The sequence below is a fragment of the Anomaloglossus baeobatrachus genome, chromosome 2 (assembly GCF_048569485.1).
Source record: "Anomaloglossus baeobatrachus isolate aAnoBae1 chromosome 2, aAnoBae1.hap1, whole genome shotgun sequence".
Taxonomy (NCBI): domain Eukaryota; kingdom Metazoa; phylum Chordata; class Amphibia; order Anura; family Aromobatidae; genus Anomaloglossus; species Anomaloglossus baeobatrachus.
This window is the reverse complement of record NC_134354.1, coordinates 585,445,556-585,469,233: the sequence shown is the minus strand read 5'-3', so window position 1 is coordinate 585,469,233 and position 23,678 is coordinate 585,445,556. Positions and strand designations below refer to the sequence as shown.

Below are 23,678 nucleotides of genomic sequence, written 5' to 3'. Positions count from 1 at the left end.
TCATCAAAATGACAGAAAACGTAGAGGCCCAGTATCAGTCAAGAAGACCGACGTTCTACCACCTACACCATCAGCACCAGACAATGGCACTGAAGGCGGGAAGGCGGAAAATCCGAACCGCCAATGTCCTATTCACAAACTGCCACACCCCCTGAAGAAGTGCATTGGTTTCAGGAAGAAACCCCTTCAAGAACGAAAGGAACTCTTGAAAAGGTTTGGGGTATGTTTCAGGTGTTGTGCCTCTACAGAACACCTTGCCAAGGACTGTAAGGTTACAATTAAGTGTATGGAGTGTGACAGCACAGATCACGTACAAGCGCTGCACCCATCTCAGCCTGATCCTGCACCTACACCTTCTCCTACCACAAGTCATGGCGGGGAGAGTACAGGCCAAGCTGCGAACCACCTCACAGTATCCTCCTCGTGCACCGCAGTCTGCGGAGAAGATCTCTGGGACAAGTCTTGTGCAAAAATATGCCAAGTAAGGGTATATCCCAAAGGTCACCCAGAAAGGGCCGTGAAGGTGTACAGCATCCTGGATGACCAGAGCAACAGGTCACTCGCCAGGTCTGAACTCTTCGACTTGTTCGGCTTAAAAGGAAATGCCTACCCTTACACACTAGGCACTTGCAGCGGCATCTCAGAAGCATGCGGAAGAAGAGCCAGTGGTCTCGTGGTAACATCTCTGGAAAATACCGTAGAGATACCTCTACCGACACTCGTCGAGTGCAACCAGATACCGGCTAACCGGGAAGAGATTCCAACACCAGAGGCAGCTCTTAACCACCCTCACCTGAGAACTATCGCCAGCAAGATCCCACCTCTTGATCATAGTGCAAAAATCCTGATTCTGATTGGAAGGGACATCCTCCGGCTACACAAAGTACGCCAACACATCAACGGGCCACACGATGCGCCATTCGCTCAGCGCTACGACCTAGGCTGGGTGATCATAGGAAACGTCTGCGTAGGCAAAGTGAAGAGTCCCAACGCGATCTCCTCCTACAAGACGCACATCCTCCCAAACGGTCGCGGCACTCACTTTCAACCATGTCCGCATCACTACGGGGTGAAAGAGAGGCTGAGCGACACCAGGTGGCGACAGCAGCCTCCCGACTGCGCGGACGCATATCATCTCTGGGATGACGACTTCGGGTCAACAGCGTTCGAGTCTACAAACGAAGACAACAAATTGGCTCCGATGAGAGAAAACAAAGAATTCATAAAGATTATGGATAAAGAGTTCTCTCAAAATGACTCTAACAGTTGGGTAGCCCCATTACCCTTTCGGTCTCCAAGGTCAAGGTTGCCAAACAACTCCCAGCAAGCAACCGCAAGGTCCTCCTCTCTAAAACGCACTTTGGAAAGACAACCAGAGATGGAGAAATGCTTTGTCGAGATTACGCAAAATATCCTCGACAGAGATCATGCTAAACAGCGGCACCACATTCCCACCGAACAAAATCCAGCTGACCGAGGAACGAGACTCACTGCTGCGTCCAAACTCGGCGACAACATGTGGCTGACACCTCCAAGTATCTTATACGAGGAGACATGCGATAACTACGCCGGCAACATGTACGAGCTGGTGGAACCAGAATCCGACAAGGAAATTAGACCGGTCGTCTCCGCTCGCTACACTTCAGTGACATCAGAACAGAAGTTGAGACCTCATCGCTTCGAGCGCTTCTCAAGTTGGTCATCTGAGGTACGAGCCGTAGCTTGTCTTATTCACACTGCTCACTGTTTCACCAACTACAAGTCTTCAACGTGCCGCGGCTGGCACATGTGTGTGATTCGTCCAGTCACCGAACTCGTGCTACTTTTACCAAAGGAGGACGTTACATGAACTAACTTGTCGTTGGACACTGCCACGGCGGGGAGCGTACCTTTCCTTACCCCTGCTGTACGGAGACACAACTGTCCGTGTCTAATGAACCTTGAACTTTTCCTTTGGATTAAAACTTTACCGTTGGATTATTGGGTTGGAGGAAGAGTTGGCATGTTTGCGGCTTCCCCAATCTGAAGATGGGTTTGTTGAACTTGAATTCATGTTTAACATTTTTCTACTTTTTCATTTTTTACGCAAGGACAATGCGTCATCAACAAAGCATGGACTTGAATTCAGTGCATTACGTTGCATTTTTTGTGTTGTCTCTTATCTCGTTACAGGTTTCGTGACATCGAGGGACAGGATCAACTCCTTACGTCGTAAAAGGACTTGTGAAATCATATGATTTCAGACGGGGAGTGTTGTGTCCCATGAATGGGAACAACCTGTTGTATGTAATTCTTGCATTGCATATTTTTCCTCCTATCAGGAAATTCCTTTATTGTTGCTAGGTAGATTAGACTGTATGAAGTTTGTCCCTATGTACCTCCCTTAGTTGGCTTCTGTATAGAATGCTCCTCCCTTCTCCTTCAGTTTAGTCTAGAGAAACCATCGCTGAAGAGACATGCCTAAAACCCTGTACAGATTATTCCTTTTCACCTGCATTTACTTTGTACTTAATACAAGATTCTAGAAGAAAACTACAGCGTTTCTCCTTGTCTTTCTACAAGTCATCGTTGTGCTGAGTTGAGCTATCTGTGGAAGCCTAGAGTGAGTAAACCATACAGTTATCTAAGGGACTGATAATTAGAGCGGTGGATTCATTGCTACTAGGAAGAGACAGAATAAGGCCACTGATGCCATTTTTCACTATGTACCACATTCAGTAAGTTTTTTGATTGTTCCTAAAGAAACAAACTTGATAACATTTTGAACTATTGAAGCCAAGATGCTGAAGTCTTTGGAGATTGTCTTATACCTTTAGGCTGGTTGTGCATGGAGATAGCATTTCTGATCTGCTCAGCGTTCTTATTTTGCTACTTTAAACAAGTAATAAAGCTGACTTTAAGCATCAAATCTACCATTTACAGAGTAATCATAATGTGAGCACTGACAAGATGGGACAGGCATGTATAGCTATAATTAATCAGAGGTTAGTCTGATTTATTCCTTTATTTCAAACTGAACAAAGGATGCCATTTATAGTGTCCTACCATGGTTTCCAATAGTCTATTTTTTTCCAGACAAGTTATCTTGATAGAGAACAACACAAGATGCCAACATCTCTGCATATCCTGCTCCTTAAAAGGTTCCATCGTCATAAGTCATATATAACAGAAACTTCTAAAGGAAATCGGGGATCATTGCCACGTTTGTCATCAATAAATCCAATAGTTGATTTTCAAACTCATTCATTCATTCATTCAGAATCTTCTGTGTCATTGTTATACTGTCATGAGGAAGGGGGCAGAGACCCCTGAAACGCGTAAACTGTATATGCTCCTAATAAATGACTTGGAAAATCAACTATTGGATTTATTGATGATGATTTATTGATTGATGATCCCCGATTACTTTTAGAGGTTTCTGTTCCATTATTACGGGTCTGCAGCTGTCTCTACCAGTGATTATGCTTCAGTAGGTGTTGTGACCTTTTCACAACATCTATAGGTGAGTGCACCTTACAATCCTTATACTTGTTATTATCGATTAAGACTATGCGCCTGTCTTTCCTCCACAGTTTTTAACTCCATAAGTCATATATAGTCAAACACTCCCTTATTCCATCCAGTACCATCGCAAAAAAAGTTTTAATCATCCCCACAGCTCCTTTATGATGAAGCCAGTTCCAAAAAGCCATGGTTTATGGTCCTCTTTAAGATCAAGTCCTCCTCAATATGCATGACCATGTGAAATCACTATTTATCTCGAAAAGTCATCCCTTTGTAACTTCATTTGTCATCTTAAATATATAACTACAGCTTAGATAACAGTTACAAAAATATTCATTAGATAGTCTAAATTTGATTAGACATTTATCGTCTATCCACATTAAGGTTCTACATAATTCTAGCAGAAAACTTTTTTTATATTGTAGTTTCCTTTTAAAACCTTAGAATACCTAGAAGTCTCCTCTAAAGGCAATGAATGCAAATAGCCTAAATTTTATACTAAAATATAGTAAAAGCAGTATTAGTGTCTATAAGACAAGTTTTACTCTTGGGCACCTTAAGAGAAAGAAGCTTCACAAGTTTTAATTGAGCAATAATATCTGGTGTATCTGATATACCATCTTTCAATCCTAGTCTCAATTGTAGTCCCAATCCATTAAATTTTTATTCAGTAATTTAAGCTACGTAGAGGAGAAACCGTTTTACTTCCTTATTAATCTCATTCTGGCTTGATTGGGTGTCATAACTTGTCTTAAGACACATACAGCAGAAAAATATTGGCAGGCTGATGTAGCGCAGACTACCGGAAACCTAAAGCTGCCCTTCGATCGCACATGGCGGTCTACTAAACAGCTATTCTGACACTCCACCCCAAATCTTGCTTAGCTTATTCAAGTGCTCTTAATGAGGAGTGTGAGTCACTGCCAGATGTTTCTGGTGGTGGATTAAGAAAGTTGAAATCCAACATTTGCCATGAGAGGGAAGTTAGGAATAGCAAATAGAAGGTCAGGCCCAACAAAATCGGCAGGTTTGGCTAACAGTAATCCAATGTGTACGGCCACCTTAAAACTCCACTCTCACATTAAAGTTTTTGTCACATCGACAGTGATGCAACCAGTGAGCTCATATATTGACTGCAGTGCTGCTAACATCATGTCAGTTCTGCAGAGAACAACAGACATTGGGTGCAGCAGCAGAGACTCAGCGCTGCATCAGGGGAGGACAAGTAAAAGCAACACAGCACTATTAAACTGCAGATATGTAGTTAATCAGCCACCACACTGGGAGAATCCGGCTGCTAAGGGGTAATTAAATGTATTCCTCCCTGCATCTTCGGGCTTTCAGTCATACTGGTGCAGCTGGAATGACTTCCGTTAATACTCAGTACAGAGTGGCCACTAAGTATGCCCCTAGCATTAACTCACAGCCGTCTCAGCATTGAGGCAATACAGAGTCGGCTGTTCTCTTCAGAACGATATTTAACTAAAGATTAACCCCATAACTATAGGTGAATAACATTTTTTTAACATGACAGTTTCCTCTTAAGTTTGCAAACCATTGAGAATGTCTCATATTGCTTTATACATTTGGGCTAAATCTATACTGAACAAAAATTTATAAATGCAGAACTCGTTTTTGCTCCCATTTTTCATGAGCTGAACTCAAAGACCGAAGACTTTTTCTATGTACACAAAAGGTCTTTTTCTCTTAAATATTGTTCACAAAATTGTTTAAATCTATGATATGAACACTTTCCTGAGATAATCCATCCACCTTACAGGTGAAGCTCATAAAAAGGTGCAGATTAGATGGCAAGATTATTGCACAGGTGTGCCTTATGCTGGCTACAATAAAAGGCCACTTTAAGCTGTGCAGCCTTATAGTATTGGGAGGGTCCGGGGGGGGAGAGGGGGAGGGGTCGTAAAACCAGTCAGTATATGGTGTAACCACCATTTGCCAGTATGCCATCTGCCCTGTACAGTGAACACCTCTCCAATGTGCCAGATGACATTGAATGTCAGCATTTGCCAACTCAATCACTTACGACACAAACTGCAATCAGGTGGAGACCCTGATTAGGATGACAAGTATGCAGATGAGCTTCCCTGAGATGGTTAGTAACGTTATAAAACTAAAAAGACAAAGAAGGGGGGGGCGCAAGGGGCGTCTTATCCGGCGGTACCAGAATTCATTTTTAATAAGTGCGCTAACCTGGTGTAGTTGTGTACACACACACACAACCACTATGACCACAATAACAACGGCTGTTGCAGAACCCATGAAGATAGCGATGACGTGGATGAAAGAAAAGGGTTAATCCGCGCTGCCAGAAGATGATCACTGAAGATTGATGGAGATTAAAACATCTGATTTTATTGCTCTACGCGTTTTAGAGTCAAACAAGTTCAGGAACAAAATCAATAATGTACGTTATTGATATTGTTCCTGAAGAAGGAGTCGTTCCACTCTGAAATGTGTAGAACAATAAAATCCGATAGTTAAACAGTTGAAAAAATTCCAGCGAATCCAAGTGGGCAAAAAGGTTTTTGCTTATAAAAATTCAAAATTGTATTTGTTAATTTGATTAAAAAGCACTATATTTAAATGGCTGGTAGAAAACTAACAGGGTGTCCCAGACTACGCATTTCAGCTATATGCTATATCATGGGACCTTTAATTTAAATAGTCATCCCAAACAAAATGATGAATAAACATTTGCTTTTATGTCTACTTTACATAAACACCCATTGTCAAATGTCCTTTATTTTAGGATGTTAGAAGGTTTAAAAATGTTCTAGTACATTTTTTAAAAAAAGAATTTCATATAATGAAATTTACCAAGCATATACACAGCTCAAAAAAATTAAAGGAACACTTAATCAACCGAATATAACAAGTTAATCAAACTTCTGTGAAATCAAACTGTCCACTTAGGAAGCAACACTGACAATCAATGTCACATGCTGTTGTGTAAATGGAATAGACATCAGATGGAAATTATTGGCAATTATTAAGACACAATAAAAGAGTGTTTCTACAGCTGGGTCAATTGCACATCACAGTACAATGCTTTCTAGCTGATGTTTTGGTCACTTTTGAATGTTGGTTGTGCTTTCACACTCGTGGTAGCATGAGACGGACTCTACAACCCACACAAGTGGCACAGGTAGTGCAGCTCATCCAGGATGGCACATCAATGCGAGCTATGGCAAGAATATTTGCGGTGTCTGTCAGCGTAGCGTCCAGAAAATGGAGGTGCTACCAGGAGACAGGCCAGTACACCAGGAGACGTGGAGGGGGCCGTAAGAAGGCAACAACCTACCAGCAGGACCGCTACCTCCATCTTTGTGCAAGGAGGAACACTGCCAGAGCCCTGCAAAATGACCTCCAACAGGCCACAAATGTGCATGTCTGCACAAAATGTTAGAAACCGACTCCATGAGGATGGCATGAGGGCCCGACGCCCACAGATGGGTGTTGTTCTCACTGCCCAACACTGTGCAGGACACTTGGCATTTGCCACAGAACTTCAGGATTGGCAAATTTGCCACTGGCGCCCTGTGCTCTTCACAGATGAAAGCAGTGTCACACTGAGCACATGTGACAGACGTCACAGAGTCTGGAAACGCCGTGGATAGCAATCTGCTGCTTGCAACATCCTTCAGCATGACCGGTTTGGCAGTGGGTCAGTAATGGTGTGGGGTGTGGCATTCCTTTGGAGGGCCGCACAGCCCTCCATGTGCTCGTCAGAGGTAGCCTGACTGCCATTAGGTACAGAGATGAGATCCTCAGAACCCTTATGAAAACATATGCTGGTGCGATTGGCACTGGGTTCCTCCTAATTCAGGACAATGCCAGACCGCATGTGGCTGTAGTGTGTCAGCAGTTCCTGCAAGATGAAGGCATTGAAGCTATGGACTGGCCTGCCGGTTCCCCAGACCTGAATCCGATTGAGCACATCTGGGACATCATGTCTCGCTCCATCCATCAACGTCACGTTGCACCACAGACTGTCCAGGAGTTGGCGGATGCTTTAGTCCAGGTTTGGGAGGAGATCCCTCAGGAGACCATCCGCAACCTTATCAGGAGCATGCTCAGGTGTTGTAGGGAGGTCATATAGGAACGTGGAGGCCACACACAATACTGAGCCTCATTTTGACTTATTTCCACTTTAATTTTTTTTTTTTTATTTTCACTGACTTATTTCCACTTTTATTTCGTGTGTCTTCAAATCCAGGCCTCCATTGGTTAAAACATTTGATTTCCATTGATTATTTCTGTGGGATTTTGTTTTCAGCACATTCAACTTTGTACAGAACAAAGTATTCAATGAGAAAATTTCATTCATTCAGATCTAAAATGTGTTATTTGAGTGCCCCCTTTAATTTTTTTGAGTAGTGTGTATATTTATATATATTTTTTATAAAGCTACCCATTAAATTTTGAATTGGTTTGGGAATAAATATATATAGGGAAGCCTCAAAAATGTGATGCCATATTAAAAACATGTTGTGAATTTATTAACCCTTCAGGTGTTTCTAAGGAATTAAAGCAAAGTGGAATTACAGGAGTGAAAAATTGTCTTTTTTACTACTAAAACATTGTCAACATCTGAACAGGCCACTGTTGTTGGCAGATCATAAGGCTATTAGTTTGCTGTGGATTGCTATGGCAACCATTAGGACAAGCAGTCACAATCTCAAGATGTCGATGGGTTTAAAGAGGGACACCTACACTCCAGATGATGTCACTAGTGACAGCAACATCTAACAGGTGAAAGGGGTTATTAGGCTTTATTTTGCCTTTGTCATTTCACTAAAGGGCTACATTGGGACAGGTAAGTAGATAGCAACTACCTACCTGTGCTGCTGTCAGCCCCTCTCCCCCAGCTCAGAGTAGTCAGGTGACTGCTCCTGCCACGATTTTCCTTCTTCCTGTGACGTTATGTCGACAGGGGCAAGACCTTGTTGACAGGCATCACAGCAGACTTCATGTTGTCGTCCTGCTGGCGGGTACCGTGCATGGAGTCCCTGCCCCCCTTCCCCCGCACCCTCCCACATATCATGTATTGCAGTGGTCTGAAAGATGCTGCCGGTAGGCTGTATGCGGCGTCTGATGCCGCTTGCAGCGCACAGGCCTGTGGCCCCCTTGCTGATCGCTGCTTGTGCTGGGGCCACCGCTGACAGCACTTCATATAAGAGGACAGGTTCCCGGGCACTGTCAGCCACTGTCAGACTAGCAGTGGATCACTGGAGAAGCTGTATAGAGAGAGAGTCCCTGCGCAGCGCCCGGGAATCTGTCCTCTGATATAAAGCGCTGTCAGAAGCGGCACGTGCGTCGGCAGCGTTCATCAAGGGGGCTGCGGCCGGATGAAGCAGGACACCAAGTGAACGGAGGAGAGGTGAGGAGAATGTGGTTTTTTTGCGTGTTTGAAGAATGGCACAATAGGGAATTATTCTACAGGATGAAGCATAGCTGCAAAAAGAGCAGCAGAAAAGAGGACATTACTACAGGATGAGCAGAAAGATGGGGAACAATACTATAGGATGGGCACATTTATTACAAGGAGGGTACAAGGATGGGGCACATTCTTACAGGATGGGGCATTACTATAGGATGGGCACATTATATTTGACCTTATTGTCCTCTGCTAGAGGTCTGTGCTGGGCAGAATACGGACAGCCAATTAGTGTGCAGAGGACGGGTCTGGACAGTGAGGCTGGGCGGTGCCAGCTCGGACTGTGAGGTTTGGCATAGAATAATTACATGTTTGCTTGAGCTGCAGGTAAATAAAGTGATAATTCAAGAGGAACAAAAGTTAGAAACAAAAAAAAAATAAAAAAAAATATAGGGGTGTTTTACACAACAATACAGCACAGATAAACTCTGAAAAAAGAATTTAAGCTAATGTCTGACAACTCCTTTAAACTGACAGGTCAGAGTCATCACCGATCATGGTTGATGCAGGAGAGTGTCCATAAGGGTGCCCTCACACGAGCGTATAACTCGCATGAGTATCAGATCGCATCACCCGGCGCGGCTAGCTTCTCTGCTGACAGGAGCAGCTCAGCTGCATGTATTTCTATGCGGCTGACATGCTCCTGTCCGGAGAGTGTGCGGCCGCACCGAGTGATGCGTTCCGATACTCATGCGAGTTATACGCTCGTGTGAGGGCACCCTTAAAGTGTAAAGGTGCAGTATTTTCACCTGTCGTTAGATGCGATTTATATGTCAGGTCAGTAAAAAGCTGTATTCTTGGTCACTAGAGATGGGCGAGTACTAAAATGCTGGGATGCTCGTTACTCAAGTCGAGCAGGCCAGATGCTCTGAAATGGTTCAACAAGAGTAACCAGTATAATGGAAGTCAATGATTGGGCAATTTGGCTCTCCGCTCACATACAGCCAGCTATAAAAACAGAGCATTTCCAGAAGGAAGGACTTTTTTTGTCTCCTTTCAATACACTACATACAAAAATGTTGTTTCAACCCCAGTGTGAGCCAGAGACTGCAGATGGCTCTCCCTGGCGTGCCCGCACAAATCATGCAGTGAAGCAAGCTTGTGCTTTGTGGACAGTTCATGGATGACACATTCGAGCACCCGCGATACTCGACCGAGCACACCGATGGTCAATAGAGTACTGAACAGTGGCAAGCATGCTCGCTCAACACTAGTGGTCACTAAAGGAGTTAAGTTTATTTTTTCAGATTTTATAACATTAAGAAAACATATAACTTAAAAAATAAAAAATACTTTACATTGTATGAAATATTGAGAATTTTTTTTTTAGTATGACATTCCCTTTAACTAAACACATTAAAGAACTATAGCTGTCAAAGCTTTGAACCTCTTAACCGGAACCTCTAAAAGAGACATGGGTCATGGAAATGAGGACAATGACTACCACGAAGACCACCAAATATGCCCAGCAATCTTTATTACAAGGGAGCTTAGAACGGAGCCCATCAATGATTTGAGTTGATCGGTTATAATACTTAACACACATATGAGATTAACAATTTTGCAACTCCGATATTTAGATTCTTAATCTTTTGAGATTGCGAAAAAAAATGAAAACAAACATTTTTTGGGGATGGAAAAAAATACTTTATTTGGTTAGGGAAAATTAAAAAACAAACAAAAATGTTTAAAACAGTAAAACAGACATCAGCTTTTATTTTCATGTTTTGCTTGGTACAAAAACGTACCTTTAAAATGCGCATTTTGATTTCATGTGGATTACAGTTTTTATCGTATTAAATTGTATACCTAAAAACACTGATGTGCAGATTTTTGGAGGCAGGATCATTACATTCCATACAGTATTTGTAGCTTATCCACAAAATGGTAAATATGGACATTGGTAATGAGGATATTGTCAGATTCTGCATTTCAAGATACGATGAAAATATGTATCTATGTCTGGTGACCTACTGGTTAGCCCTGAGCTGGGTTTTAAGTGTCTTTGTTGACTTTTTTTTCCTTTTGACTAGACTATTCTAGTACAGCAGACTCTACAGTATTATGTGCATTTCTGGTGGACAAATATTAAAGTAAAACCATTCTCTAGTGATTATTTAAGCAGATCCCTCCGTTAACATTACAACAACAGGAATGACAGGGTTAAAGTGTTAATATATAAAGGAATAGAGAACTATCAATGTAAAAAATGTTGCCACAAAAGCATTGTGAATATACGGTGTAGTTTTTGTAAATTAAAGGTTCCCCATGCCTTAGGAGGGACAAACCTGAGATAGCTTCTGCAATATGGACCTATGGTAAGTACAACTGATTGTCCAATATGAACAGTTATTACAGACATGACAGGGTGGTAAGAGGATCTCTAGGCAGAACGTCTAGATCATTTATACTTCGTTCAGTGTGCTTGGCAATTCTCAGAAATCAACAACAAATGTATGGAGAAAGGCATGCACGCACATTCACCTTTACTCAGTGGCGGGTAACAGGACCACGACACTGTACCGGAGATAGAGGTGGGTTTATTGGACATTTATAATATACTCCCGGGAATGTCAAATGTCTCAGTTAGGAAAACCAAAGCAAAGGCACTATACCAAACATTCTCTATGTAAGCTGCTATTGAGTGCAATCAGCCATTTCAGGCTGAGGATGGGACAAAAATAATGTTCTTCATTAAAGTAGAAAAATAAGACCCTGAAAAGAGGATTGCTTTCATGTTCACTACTTTAGGTTTGTGACTGATCTGAACCAGATTTAGTGGGCAATTCATATTGCCTCCACCCCCATAATATAGTACCAATAACACCAACCAAAGATCAATTAACCCCTTAACGACCCATGACGTACTGGGTACGTCATGGATCGTATCACTATCAGTAGGGCAGCCCGCGGTGATCTGCACACACATCAGCTGATTTCAACAGCTGACATGTGTGCCTGCAAGTTACCAGTGGAATCGCATTCCACCCGCAACTTTTAACCCCTTACAACTCGCTGCCAAAATCTGGCAGCGAGATGTATATGCGCGCGGCCATTACTTTTACTTACCGCCGCCCCCACCGGAAGTCACGTGCGTGATCACGTGACTGTCGGTGGTTGTCATGGTAACAAAGGATCATGGGATCATGTTAGCCTGTAGCTAACATGAGTCACTTTCTCTCAATGCCGTCATAGTGCCAGCACTGAGAGTAAAGCAGTATATCTGCAGATCTTGGCTCTGTAGCGGAGATCTACAGATATGGAAGAGCGATTAGATTGTTGATCCATATAGCCCCCTAGGGGGACTAGTAAAATAAAATTAAAAAAAAGTTAAAAAAGTTTTAAAAAATAAAAAAAAAAAACCTAAAAGTTCAAATCACCCCCCTTTCGCACCATTGAAAATTAAAGGGTTAAAAAAAAAATAAAAAAAAATATACACATATTTGGTATCGCTGCGCTCAGAAATGCCCGATATATCAAAATATAAAATCAATTAATCTGATCGGTAAACAATGTAGCGGCAAAAAAAATTCCAAACGCCAAAATTACGTTTTTTGGTCGCCGCAAGTTTTGCGCAAAATGCAATAATAGGCGATCAAAACATAGCATCTGCTCAAAAATGGTTCCATTAAAAACGTCAGCTCGAGATGCAAAAAATAAGCCGCCACAGAGCCATAGATCCCGAAAAATGAGAACGCTACGGTTTTCGGAAAATGGTGCAATACATGCGCCTTTTATTTGGACAAGCTTGTGAATTTTTTTAACACCTTAGATACAAGTAAACCTATACATGTTTGGTGTCTACAAACTCGCAACGACCTGAGGCATCCCAGCGACACATCAGTTTTACCATATAGTGAACACTGTGAATAAAATATCCCAAAAACTATTGTGCGATCACACTTTTTTTGCAGTTCTTCCACATTTAGAATTTTTTGGTTGTTGTCCAGTACACTATATAGTAAAACTTATGGTTTCATTTAAAAGTACAACTCGTCCCACAAAAAACAAGCCCTCATATGGCAAGATTGACAGAAAAATAAAAAAAAGTTATAGCTCTCGGAAGGGGAGCAAAAAAAACAAAAAAACAAAAAATCTTCACAAAAATGGAACACACCCAGGGGCTGAAGGGGTTAAAAAAAATAAAAGAACAAAACAAAAAAAGAAAAATAGCATTCACCTTACTGCTCCATGGCAATGTTCGAAACAGGTCAGCAAAGCATAATTTACGGCAGTGCCATTTCTATCTAGTGGGCTGGAATTGTGAGTGGCAGCTATGCAACATTCACAGTTCTCACCCACTTAAGTTGTGCCCCATTTCATGTGTAGCTTTTCATTATGTGTGTAGTCAGCACTTATATTAAATGTGTGCACATGTATAGATAAAGTAGCCCACTGAAGAACAATGTTTTGGGTAAAAGCTATGTTCACACCTCCTCCTTATATTAAGGCACTTTTCCATGTATCAGATAAGTATTTATTATAGGGAATGTCACCAGGTTTTTGCCACCCCCCCATCTGAAAGCAGCATAATGTGGGAACAGAGACCCTGATTCCTGAGATGTGTCACTTACTGAGCCATTTGCTGTCATTTTGATAAAATCAATGATTTTTCTGCTGCAGATCTAACAGTTATACAGAGCTCATGAATTTGCTGGACTATCTGGCAGCAGGACAAGTAGTCCTCTAATGATACACTAAGCAGCCCAGTAAGTGACACAGCTGGAATCAGGATCTCTACCCCTATGTTATGCTGCTCTAAGATTAAGTGGAAAAAGCATTGTGACAAAATCACTTTAATCTTACTCTACAAATTAAAAAAGTACACACACCTATTCCTAGAGATCCCAATAATTTATACTTATTTCCTAACCTGCATATTTGCATACTACAAACCTGAACTTTAAATAGTACCCCATCACCAATCAAAGGTTACCCTCTTCCTTTTAGGCTATGTGCACACGCTGCGTTTCTATGACGCTGCGTTTTTGGCCGCTAAAAACGCACAAAAACGCACCCGCGGCAGAAAAACGCAGCAAAAAAACGCATGCGTTTTTATCGCGATTTGGTGCGTTTTGGATCTCTGCGTTTTTCCAATGCATTGCATGGGGGAAAACGCAGAAAAACGCAGGAAAGAATTGACATATCCATTTTTTTTTAAGCTAAAAAACGCAGCTTAAAAAAAAAAGTTTTGTGCAGACAGCAAAAATGAAAACTCAGACTTTGCTGGGGAAGCAAAGTCATGCAGTTTTAAGGCCAAAAACGCACCCAAAAAACGCCGCGAAAAACGCACTGTGTGCACATAGACTAAGAGTGTTTTTTTTTTTTCTAAATATATCATTTATGAGCAAGAGCAGTCACAAGGGTCCCTTTCACAACGTGGAGGGCCGCAGAGGGCTGTGGGATTCTGCCTGGATGACAAGGTCCCACAATACGAATGATTCAACTTTTGCTACAAAGTCGGTTCCTGTAGGGAGGCATTAGGAACACAAATGTCAGGTCTGTCAGGTCTATACGTAAAGCAGAAAAAAATTGGCATCTATGGTGCTGTCTGTAGCTGTAATATTACTCGATTTATTTACAGTCATTAAAACCAAAGTAAGGATAGTGAATGCTGGAACCAAAATGCGTCTGTTCACAAACTTTCCGATCTTCTTGTATTTTATCCACTATCCTTTTGGGTTTCAGTACCCTAAAAAAAACATCAAATAGATCACCTCTGCCTCTATAGACCGCACAAGAAACTCCATTTTTTTCCTTCCAGACCCATCTGGTGTTCTGTAATGAGTGGCAGCACTAAGCTTATTGCATAGCGCAAGAGCGGAGCAGTTTTCATTCATCTGATTAATCTCTATACCTCAAATAATTCTATGGGAGAACCCCGGTCTCTGTGTATTCTACAGTGATAGCCACGTCCTTTGGTGGCAAGAGCGGTGCAAGGGTCCCTAATCTGTGGCTGGCCACTTTTTTTGTAAATAAAAAGGACATCACCAGACTGGCGATAGTCTATAATAGATACACATGTGAATTGTTTTAGTGATACGCATTTCTGCTATGGTGAATGCAGAAAAAGTAGGAAGACCCAAAACAATCCCATGTGTCACACAACAGGGAAGGCCAAGTGTTTAATAATGAAAATGTGTATGATGTTGGTAGTTTTAAGGAACACCACCAAAACGGAAAAGTCAACCTGCAAGAGAAATAAGTGGAGAATTAAATAGTGAACTCATTGTCTGGTTTCCATTTAGGCTACAACTGATATCTTGCAAGTAATAAGACCATTATAAAAAGTATGTTCAGAAAACAGGTATGCTGCTTGGGTGACTGTCACACATGTATTCTGCCTAGGTTTCCCAGCAGAGGGCCAATACCATCTAGCTGTCGCTGAGCAGACTATGACCAAAAAAACCCCTTTTTTTTTTTTTTTACTAGACTCTTTAGGCTCTTGCCATGTTTGATAAAAAACATTACATAAAGGGAACGAACCAGAAGGTTTTTCACAGGCACTGCCATAATGGCGCTGATTGAAATCATACCTTCAGTTTAGGGGTTTGATGCTTGATTGCTGAAAAATCCTTTATTAAACCTTTTCAAATTAAGGCTACTTTCACACTTCCGTTGTTTTGCATCAGTCACAATCCGTCGCCTTGAGGAATTATGGTATCCTGCAAAATATTTTGCAGGAATCCGTTTTGGCCCCATAGGCTTCTATTAGCGACGGATTGTGACTTATGGCCCTGCGTTGCATCCACCGCGTGACAGATCAGTCATTTACTAACTGACCGTCAGGCGGGAGCAACGATTAATGTAACGTTTTTTGGAGCGGCAAAAAAAACGCACTCGTCAGAATTCCGTCGCAATCTGTCAAGAGCTATAATGGATGTCTATGGTCCTGGATTCTGTCATGCTCTACTGAGCATTCCCAGCATGTTTTGCACACCCTTTGCGCTGTCCCAAAAAATAAACGGATCACGACGGATCCGTCAAAAAACGGACGCACAGCGGATGTAACGGAAGCAACGGATCCATTTTTTCACAGGATTCCTGTGAACGGAATCCTGTGAAATAACACATCCGTTGCGTCAGTTGACATCTAAAAAACAACGGATCCGTTGTTGCGTCGCAACGATGGACCTGACAGATTTAAAACAACGGAAGTGTGAACTTAGCCTTAATCATTGGTGCACTGGCATGAGCAATGGGGCGGGATGTTGTGGGTCAAGTCCTCAAGCATGCTTCCTCCTTCTAGCTCACCTCCTATTATTTGTTTAAATTTTGCGATGCCACCGACATTGCCGCTGTTGGTGGTGCATTGTTAGTGTCTTCAATAGAATGGTGCTGGAATCGGCACATGCGCATACCGCAATCTCTGGCGCCATTTTATTGAAGACACTGGAAATTAATATGAGCGGTGCTGCATGGGCAGACAGAAAAATTTTTTCGCCTCAGAGCATGTGCCGCTGCTCAATGTTATCTCTACATTGTCCTCAGTAAAATGGAGCTGTAGATCGCGTAACGCGCATGCGACAATTCCCAGCGTGAATTTATTAAAAATGTCACACTAGCAATGCGCCACCAACATCGGCAATGGTGATGTAAAATGTAAATAAAGAGGAAGAAGCAATCTTGAGGACCCGACCCACAAAGTCCTGACCCGATACTTCAGCCAATGCACCAATGACGAAATTTCAGAAGGTTTTATCAAGTATCGGACACTCTAAACTAAAAGGTATGATCTGAATCAGCACATTAGCACCAATATGGCAGTGCCTATACTTTATATGTGAAAAACCAGCTGGTTGGTTCCCTTTAAAGAATTCAACATCAACTATGGACTGATGTCTGTTACCAACAGGAAATTTTGAAGATTTTGGAAAGTTTTCACTTCTGGCAATTTAAATTGTGTACTGCATTAAATGTGCTGACACAGCACCTCATCTCCAGCCAAATTACCTCATTGATTTTAAGATTATATTTTTGGGAAATATAACGTGAGATTTTCACAGTAGACATTTTAATAACAGACCAAAAAAAAAAAATTCATGATCCATGCCCACCTCCATCCACATTAGATGAAAGTCGTCCATACCCGACAATGTGGGAGAAAATGCAGACCAGTTAATGTATGTGGGGGTCTCCCAATTATTATTCAATAGATAATGGTTGGGGAGAGAATGATTAGGCATCTGTTATTCCTTAGCCTGCTCCATTCATTTTCAGGAAAAATAAGTTGCTGCCAGACACCTTTCTATTTTTCTCCCTATTTAAAGCACATTATCGCTTGGCCGAGCAGAGCAGGCATGTACTTAGAAGGAAATAAGTAGATATAGCCGTCTGCTGAACAAATGTTTCCTCAACAGATTTCTTATGTGTACGGACAGATTAAACTAAGAATTACCAAACAGGAAAAATAAATGATACAAAACGTCAGTGAAGTAGACATTACCTTTTTTTCTGGAGAGAGCACATGAAGAAGGCCATGTTTTAAAACCGTAAGTCGATATAATCTACAAGTAAAAGGAACATTTGGATGTTACACCCCTGATAGTCTTTGGAAGTAAAATCAAAAACTAAAAATTACAGTTTTATTACACTATTGTCACATAAAAAGTAAGACGAGGCAGCCGAGGGTGTTTACAAGTGGAATTATCTTTATATTATATGTTAGCAACTGCTAATTCTCTTTTTATAATTCAGAACAAACTAATCATTTTCCATTGGTATCAAATACACCTTTGGACAGGGCAGCAAATTCAGATTGATCTGCAGCATCAACATCAAAACATGGGAGGTTTAGGGAAATTTATAGTACAAGATAATGGTGAATGAGCGTTAATGCTTGTTTCTCAATTATCTTGTGGAGTAAACAGGCTGCCGATCATCTGAAGAACGAGCAAAATGCACTTTCATTGGGTGAAATGATCATTTATGCTGCACACAGATCATCAGTGGGGAAAAATAGGTATTTGATACACTGCCGATTTTGCACGTTTTCCCATGTACAACGAATGGAGAGGTCTGTAATTTTTATGGTAGGTACACTTCAACTGTGACAGTCAAAATCCCTATCAAAAATCCAGAAATTCACATCGTATGATTTTCAAATAGTTCATTTGCATTTTATTAAATGAAATAAGTATTTGATACAATAAAAGAAGGGAATTTTGTTTACTTACCGTAAATTCCTTTTCTTCTAGCTCTAATTGGGAGACCCAGACAATTGGGTGTATAGCTACTGCCTCCGGAGGCCACACAAAGTATTACACTTAAAAGTGTAAGGCCCCTCCCCTACTGCCTATACACCCCCCGTGGGATCACGGGCTCCTCAGTTTTAGTGCAAAAGCAAGAAGGAGGAAAGCCAATAAACTGGTTTAAGCAAATTCAATCCGAAGGAATATCGGAGAACTGAAACCATTCAACATGAACAACATGTGTATACAAAAAAAACAGGGGCGGGTGCTGGGTCTCCCACTTAGAGCTAGAAGAAAAGGAATTTACGGTAAGTAAACAAAATTCCCTTCTTCTTTGTCGCTCTATTGGGAGACCCAGACAATTGGGATGTCCAAAAGCAATCCCTGGGTGGGTAAAATAATACCTCGTGATAGGGCCATAAAAACGGCCCTTTCCTACAGGTGAGCAATCGCCGCCTGAAGGACTTGTCTACCTAGGCTGGCGTCCGCCGAAGCATAGGTATGCACCTGATAATGCTTGGTAAAAGTGTGCAGACTCGACCAGGTAGCCGCCTGGCACACTTGCTGAGCCGTAGCCTGGTGCCGTAATGCCCAGGACGCACCCACGGCTCTGGTAGAATGGGCCTTCAGCCCTGATGGAACCGGAAGCCCCGCAGAACGGTAGCCTTCAAGAATTGGTTCCTTGATCCACCGAGCCAGGGTGGATTTGGAAGCCTGCAACCCTTTACGCTGGCCGGCGACAAGGACAAAGAGTGCATCCGAGCGGCGCAGAGGTGCCGTGCGGGAAATGTAGATTCTGAGTGCTCTCACCAGATCCAACAAATGCAAATCCTTTTCACATTGATGAACTGGACGAGGACACAAAGAAGGTAAGGAGATATCCTGATTGAGATGAAAGGGGGATACCACCTTAGGGAGAAACTCCGGAATCGGGCGCAGAACCACCTTGTCCTGGTGAAACACCAGGAAGGGAGATTTGCATGACAGCGCTGCTAGCTCGGACACTCTCCGAAGAGACGTGACCGCTACTAGAAAGGCCACTTTCTGTGAAAGGCGAGACAGGGAAACATCCCTCAAAGGCTCGAAAGGCGGCTTCTGGAGAGCAATTAGAACCCTGTTCAGATCCCAGGGCTCTAACGGCCGCTTGTAAGGAGGGACGATATGACAAACCCCTTGCAGGAACGTGCGTACCTGAGGAAGTCGTGCTAGGCGCTTCTGAAAAAATACAGATAGCGCAGAGACTTGTCCCTTAAGGGAGCCGAGCGACAGACCTTTTTCCAACCCGGATTGCAGGAAGGAAAGAAAGGTAGGCAAAGCAAATGGCCAGGGAGAAACTTCCTGAGCAGAGCACCAAGTTAAGAATATCTTCCACGTCCTGTGGTAGATCTTGGCAGAGGATAGTTTCCTAGCCTGTCTCATGGTGGCAATGACCTCTTGAGATAGTCCTGAAGACGCTAGGATCCAGGACTCAATGGCCACACAGTCAGGCTCAGGGCCGCAGAATTCTGATGGAAAAACGGCCCTTGAGACAGCAAGTCTGGCCGGTCTGGTAATGCCCACGGTTGTCCTACCGTGAGATGCCACAGATCTGGATACCACGACCTCCTTGGCCAGTCTGGAGCGACGAGGATGGCGCGGCGGCAGTCGGACCTGATCTTGCGTAGCACTCTGGGCAACAGTGCCAGAGGTGGGAACACATAAGGCAGCCGGAACTGCGACCAATCTTGAACTAAGGCGTCCGCCGCCAGAGCTCTGAGATCGTGAGACCGTGCCATGAAGGCCGGGACCTTGTTGTTGTGCCGGGACGCCATTAGGTCGACGTCCGGCCTCCCCCAGCGGCGACAAATTTCCTGAAACACGTCCGGGTGAAGAGACCATTCCCCTGCGTCCATACCCTGGCGACTGAGGAAGTCTGCTTCCCAGTTTTCTACGCCCGGGATGTGAACTGCGGATATGGTGGATGCCGTGTCTTCCACCCACGTCAGAATCCGCCGGACTTCCTGGAAGGCTTGCCGACTGCGTGTCCCTCCTTGGTGGTTGATGTATGCCACCGCTGTGGAGTTGTCCGACTGAATTCGGATCTGCTTGCCTTCTAGCCACTGCTGGAAGGCTTGTAGGGCAAGATACACTGCTCTGATTTCCAGAACATTGATCTGAAGGGTGGACTCTTGCTGAGTCCACGTACCTTGAGCCCTGTGGTGGAGAAAAACTGCTCCCCACCCTGATAGACTCGCGTCCGTTGTGACCACCGCCCAGGATGGGGGTAGGAAAGACTTTCCTATTGACAATGAGGTGGGAAGAAGCCACCACTGAAGAGAATCCTTGGCCGCCTGAGAAAGGGAGACGTTCCTGTCCAGGGACTTCGACTTCCCGTCCCATTGGCGGAGAATGTCCCATTGTAATGAACGCAGATGAAACTGCGCGAAAGGGACTGCCTCCATTGCTGCTACCATCTTCCCCAGGAAGTGCATGAGGCGTCTCAAGGGATGCGACTGGCCCTGAAGGAGAGATTGCACCCCTGTCTGTAGTGAACGCTGTTTGTCCAGCGGAAGCATCACTATCGCTGATAGAGTATGAAACTCCATGCCAAGGTATGTTATCGATTGGGTTGGGGTCAGATTTGACTTTGAAAAGTTGATGATCCACCCGAAACTCTGGAGTCTCCAGCGCAACGTTCAGGCTGTGTTGGCATGCCTCTTGAGAGGGTGCCTTGACAAGTAGATCGTCCAAGTAAGGGATCACAGAGTGACCCTGAGAGTGCAGGACTGCTACTACTGCTGCCATGACCTTGGTGAAGACCCTTGGGGCTGTCGCCAGACCGAAAGGCAGGGCTACGAACTGAAGGTGTTCGTCTCCTATAACGAAGCGTAGAAAACGCTGATGTTCTGGAGCAATCGGCACGTGGAGATAAGCATCTTTGATGTCTATTGATGCTAGGAAATCTCCTTGAGACATTGAGGCGATGACGGAGCGGAGGGATTCCATCCGGAACCGCCTGGTTTTCACATGCTTGTTGAGCAGTTTTAGGTCCAGAACAGGACGGAAAGACCCGTCCTTTTTTGGCACCACAAACAAATTGGAGTAAAAACCGTGACCTTGCTCCTGAAGAGGAACAGGGATCACCACTCCTTCTGCCTTTAAAGAGCACACCGCCTGCAGAAGAGCATTGGCTCGGCCGGGAGGCGGAGAAGTTCTGAAGAATCGAGTTGGAGGACGAGAACTGGACTCTATCCTGTACCCGTGAGACAGAATGTCTCTCACCCAACGGTCCTTGACATGTGGCAGCCAAATGTCGCCAAAGCGGGAGAGCCTGCCACCGACCGAGGATGCGGAGAGAGGAGGCCGAAAGTCATGAGGAAGCCGCTTTGGTAGCGGTTCCTCCGGCTGCTTTCTTTGGGCGTGACTGGGCCCGCCAAGAATCTGAGCTCCTCTGATCCTTTTGAGTCCTTTTGGACGAGGAGAATTGGGACCTGCCCGAGCCTCGAAAGGACCGAAACCTCGACTGTCCCTTCCTCTGTTGGGGTTTATTTGGTCTGGGCTGAGGTAAGGATGAATCCTTACCCTTGGACTGTTTAATGATTTCATCCAATCTCTCACCAAACAGTCTGTCACCAGAAAAAGGCAAACTGGTTAAGCACTTTTTGGAAGCAGAATCTGCCTTCCATTCCCTTAACCACAATGCTCTGCGTAAAACCACGGAGTTGGCGGACGCCACTGCCGTACGGCTTGTAGAGTCCAGGACAGCATTAATAGCGTAAGACGCAAATGCAGACATTTGAGAGGTTAAGGACGCTACTTGCGGAACAGATGTACGTGTGACAGTGTCAATCTGCGCCAAACCAGCTGAAATAGCTTGGAGTGCCCATACGGCTGCGAATGCTGGAGCAAACGACGCGCCGATAGCTTCATAGATGGATTTCAACCAGAGCTCCATCTGTCTGTCAGTGGCATCTTTAAGTGAAGCCCCATCTTCCACTGCAACTATGGATCTAGCCGCAAGCCTGGAGATTGGGGGATCCACCTTTGGACACTGGGTCCAGCCTTTGACCACGTCAGGGGGAAAGGGATAACGTGTATCCTTAAGACGTTTGGAGAAACGCTTATCTGGATAAGCGTGGTGTTTCTGGACTGACTCTCTAAAGTCAGAGTGGTCCAGAAAAGTACTCAATTTACGCTTAGGATACCTGAAATGGAATTTCTCCTGCTGTGAAGCTGACTCCTCCACTGGAGGAGCTGTGGGAGAAATATCCAACATTTTATTGATGGACGCTATGAGATCATTCACCATTGCGTCCCCATCAGGTGTATCCAGATTGACAGCGGTCTCAGGATCAGAATCCTGATCAGCTACCTCCGCCTCATCATACAGAGAGCCTTCCTGCTGGGACCCTGACCAGTGTGATGAAGTCGAGGGTCGCTCATAGCGGGCTCGCTTAGGCTGACTGGGACTGTCGTCCGTGTCAGAGCCATCACCCCGGGATGCATGGGACCCCCCCGGAGCACGGATGTGTTCCAAAAGAGGGGAACCAGGGAGCCTTGAATCAACAGTGCCCATGGTCTGAGTTACCGGTCTGGACTGCAAAGTCTCAAGGATTTTAGACATAGTCACCGACAAGTTTATCAGCAAAAACTGCAAACTCCGTCCCTGTCACCTGGACAGTGTTCACAGGTGGTTCTCCTTGGGCCACCTCTAGCAGAGGCCCCGGCTGAGCAAGTGCTACAGGGGCCGAACATTGCACACAATGGGGGCCAGTGGCACCTGCCGGTAGAACAGCCTTACATGCGGTACAAGTAGCATAGAAAGCCTGTGTCTTGGCCCCTTTGCTTTTTGCGGACGACATGCTGTTGTCTAGCAATCTAGGAGGGTATATAGCCAAGAATAGCGACCGTACAATGCAATGTATAGCATACAAGCATAAAGTACAAATGAACACTGCGGCACTAGTGGGGTGAGCCCTCGAGGGCTGCTTACCGCCCGCTGAAAAGCGGGTGTGTGACCGCCAGAATCCCGTGCCTGGGTCTCCCAGAGCTCGTGTCCCTTCTCCACTCAGACTGCAAACAGGAATGGCTGCCGGCGTCCTGTGAAGAGGGGCGGGCCGTGGGCGTGCCCCAGACAAAGTGCGGGAAACTAGCGTCCCACTGTGCCTAGTGAGGGGGGTTGGAGTATGCTAAGCAGACTCCAGCCCTTGGCGCTGATGTTCTGACCAGCGTCCCGCCCTTCCCCTGACTGGCAGGCCTGGGGGCGGGAACGAAACGGAACTAGGCCGCAAAAGCCGGGGACTCGATTTATAAGCGCGGCCGTCGTATAAGCACGGCCAGCGCGGAAGTCCCCGGCGCACCACACGTCCCAGCCGCGCCGCAGTGTAAAAAACCGCCAGCCGCGGCCGGCGCGGCAGTTCCTAATACAGAAACTCACTCAGCAAAGCTGCAGTGAGTAAAGCACCAGCGCGCCGCGCTGCTGTCCCCGGCGCACTAACACACCCAGCAATGCTGGTGTGTGTGCGCGATCTGTACGGGGACCCAGA

The 23,678-nt window shown here is 44.4% G+C and overlaps 1 protein-coding gene across 1 annotated transcript in view; it reads right to left on the bottom strand.

The window, feature by feature from the left end:
• Positions 1 to 10,553: 10,553 nt before the first annotated feature.
• RBM26 (RNA binding motif protein 26) overlaps positions 10,554 to 23,678 on the bottom strand; it is a 252,850-nt gene continuing 239,725 nt past the window's right edge. Inside the window, exons 24-25 of the mRNA XM_075336770.1 lie at positions 17,409 to 17,469; positions 10,554 to 15,152 (exon numbers count right to left, since the gene is read on the bottom strand). The gene's annotated coding sequence lies outside the window, so the exon portion shown is untranslated. The remainder of the gene's footprint in view (positions 15,153 to 17,408; positions 17,470 to 23,678) is intronic.